This window comes from Alligator sinensis, unplaced genomic scaffold (assembly GCF_000455745.1).
Source record: "Alligator sinensis unplaced genomic scaffold, ASM45574v1 scaffold34_1, whole genome shotgun sequence".
Classification (NCBI taxonomy): Eukaryota; Metazoa; Chordata; order Crocodylia; family Alligatoridae; genus Alligator; species Alligator sinensis.
This window is the reverse complement of record NW_005842151.1, coordinates 1,854,266-1,857,291: the sequence shown is the minus strand read 5'-3', so window position 1 is coordinate 1,857,291 and position 3,026 is coordinate 1,854,266. Positions and strand designations below refer to the sequence as shown.

At 43.2% G+C, this 3,026-nt stretch overlaps 1 protein-coding gene across 1 annotated transcript in view; it reads left to right on the top strand.

The window, feature by feature from the left end:
* NEK7 (NIMA related kinase 7) overlaps positions 1–3,026 on the top strand; it is a 132,151-nt gene that overhangs the window by 3,316 nt on the left and 125,809 nt on the right. The gene's annotated exons all lie outside the window — the stretch shown is intronic.

Below are 3,026 nucleotides of genomic sequence, written 5' to 3'. Positions count from 1 at the left end.
GCCCCAGCCCCCCCCGCCCCGGCGGTGGGAGCAGTGGTAAGAGTTGCCCCCCCCCACCCCCCCCTCTTCCGCCTGCTGGGCAGTCCCTGTCCCAGCCCCAGCCCCAATCCCTACCTCTCTGCGGGGGCATTGATCTGCCCTCCCACACCCCACCACAACATACTTATCAGCCGGAGGCAGCTGTGTTGTAAAGTCGAAACCCGGTCGGAACCTTGAAACGGTGTTGCAATTTACAAAGGTTGTAAGTGCCATTTGTCATAACTCGAACAGTTGTAAGTCGAGGACTGCCTGTATAAGAGAAACATTTGTACATAATAAAGTGTCTTTCTTCAGAGCATTATTCCAGTTTTTGAAATGAATATGTAATCCTTTTCTTAATCAAATGAGTATTTCCTTTGCATAGACAGTCTTTTTGATTTCCATGCTTGATTGATGAGTTCACTGTATCTTGAAGTAATAGTCATTTTCTAAGACATTTGTGGTATCACAGCTTCTTCACAAAATATAAAAATGATTTAATTAACATTTGAATAAAAGTATTCAGTAGGGTTTACTTAATGCTGTATTTGATAAAGTTGTTATGAGGAGCAAGTTTTGAAGACTTGATCCTGCAAAGGTGAATTTTGTTGCAGTAAAGGTGGAGCAAGAAGGTTGGGTCAGATCAGGCTGATCAGAAATGAGGTATCCATAACACTGCTGGCTGGATGCCTAGCCTGAGTTTAGTTAGCGTATTTGACACACCCATGAGGACGAGGTTGAGGGTGCAAAATAGGAAATGATTTTTTAAACACCAGGGAATAAAGTATAAGGGAAATGAAACAGTAACAACAGTAATAACGCACGCAGTAATACAGAGCAGGGTGATACTTTGCTAAATGTAATACAGAAGAACATAGTGAATGGTAAGCAACAGCAATTGAAATCCAGAAGAACAAATCAAGTGGAGACAGTCTGAGATCAGAACCGGTGAATTTTAAATAAGAAGTCCAATTGGATAGGAGGTCACCATTGGAATGGGGTGTTTGTAATAGTATCACTGCTCAGTCTTTCACAGGAGGCATGTATACTACTCCACGCAGCTCCAGATGCAGCCAGATATAGCAGTCCATAAACCACCAAGCCACACAGGAACAGATCACCAAAGACTGCCACAGACTTGCACACCACTAAGTTACACTTGCAGAAGGCACTTAAACACAAATGATTCAGATGGTGAGTTTTTATTCCCCAAAATTACACTGCTTACTCGCATCCAATCATTCTGGGTCAAGGCCCTTTCGATCCCTGCCCATCAAACATCTGCTAAGTCACCTTCACTCGCACTGGATACATTTACCTGCCAGTCGCAACAATCTCTCACCTTTACTATACTTCCCTGCCAAGCATTCTGTCTTGACTGCATATGCCCAACTCTGCTGATTGGGACAGCAGTTCAAAAGGTCAGATCCTTCTAGCCTTGTAGCTTCTGTGTGTGCTTGTAACTTATAACCATTACATCTTTTAACTATTTATAAGCAGGGACTAAAGCTTTCTGGCTACATAGTAACAGCCATCATTTCAAGTGCAGTAAATCAAAGGAAAGAGCATGGTTCTGAACAATTTATTTTCAGGGCTAACTAGAACACACTTCAGTACTGGAGTTGTATAAAAAAAGACTGAAATGTATGCAATTTAAAACCTTGTATTTACTTTTGCTTTTTTGAAAAATGGAGAAATAGACCAGAAGACAACCTTAGTTGATCATCTTAACTAGTGGTGGCCAACCTGTGGCGTGCCTGCCACAGGCAGCCTCTGTGTATGGCCACAGCAGACCAGGAGGAGATGGGCAGCGTAGTGGCAGATAGAGCAGAAAACAGTGCAGCAAATTGGGCAGGAAGCAGAAAGCAAAGCAGCAGATCAGGCAGGGAGCACAAGATGGGGAGCAGAAAAAAAGGGCCCAGTGTAGAAGGGGATTGGAGTGTTATGTCCAGGATTTTGTGTGGGAGCCTAAGCTCTAGTCCTTACTGGGCCTGGCTTGGTTTGGGAATATTGGTTTATCAATCAACAAAATTAGATGCAAGTGAAATATAACATTAATAACAACAACAGTAATAATAGTAATAGAATGTTGTTAGTATATATATATACATACTTTACAAGAGACATACCACAACTACTGCAGAATCATTTAATAAGCCCATCTTCTACATATGCTCACTAACGCTGTGGAGCCCTCTATGGGTTCAGCAACTCCACGGGTGATGCAACAGGCTGAAGTTCTTCTTACTCACCATGGAGGTACTTTTTAAGGCTCCACAGACGCCTCTTTCCTTACCATGCAGAGGTATGCAAAGTAAGCACTTCTCATAGCAGAGAGGTTCTTTAGAGCAGCTCTGGACATTCTTTACCATTCATCTGTCCATGAAATATGGTTGTCCACCTTTACCTTAGACTCGCTCACATTTTTCCCTGCCAAGCATTCTGTCTTTGTGCATGCCCATGTTGCATGTTGATGGAGAATCAAGACAATGAATGACCAGAAAGGAGAACTACCGTAATCTCCAGGGAACTAGTGAGATACAACATTGACATCGCAGCTCTGAGTGAGGCAAGACTGGACAAAGGTCAGCTGAGAGAAGAGGGTGGAGCCTGTACCTACTTCTGGAAGAGAAAACTGGTGCATTCATTGCATTGGTTTTCCGATCAAGGATCAGCTCATTAGTCAATTTTCAGAGCTGCTCATGGGCATCAGTTGATGACTTTTACTCCTCTATCTGAAGCTCAGCAGCAACCGGTGTGCCATTGTTATCAGTGCATATGTACCAATCCTTGATTCTGATGATGATGTCAAAGCATAATTCTACTCCAATCTGACCCTGCTCTGACTAATACTTGCAAGGATGACAACATGCAGGGGGATGGATCTGATGATCTTCTGAGGTCCCTTCCAGCTTTACAGTCATTCTCTTAGGAACATAATTCTCCTCGGTGATGTCAAAACCAGTTGGGCATGACCTGGAACACCACTGCAAAGGAAACAGTAGGGA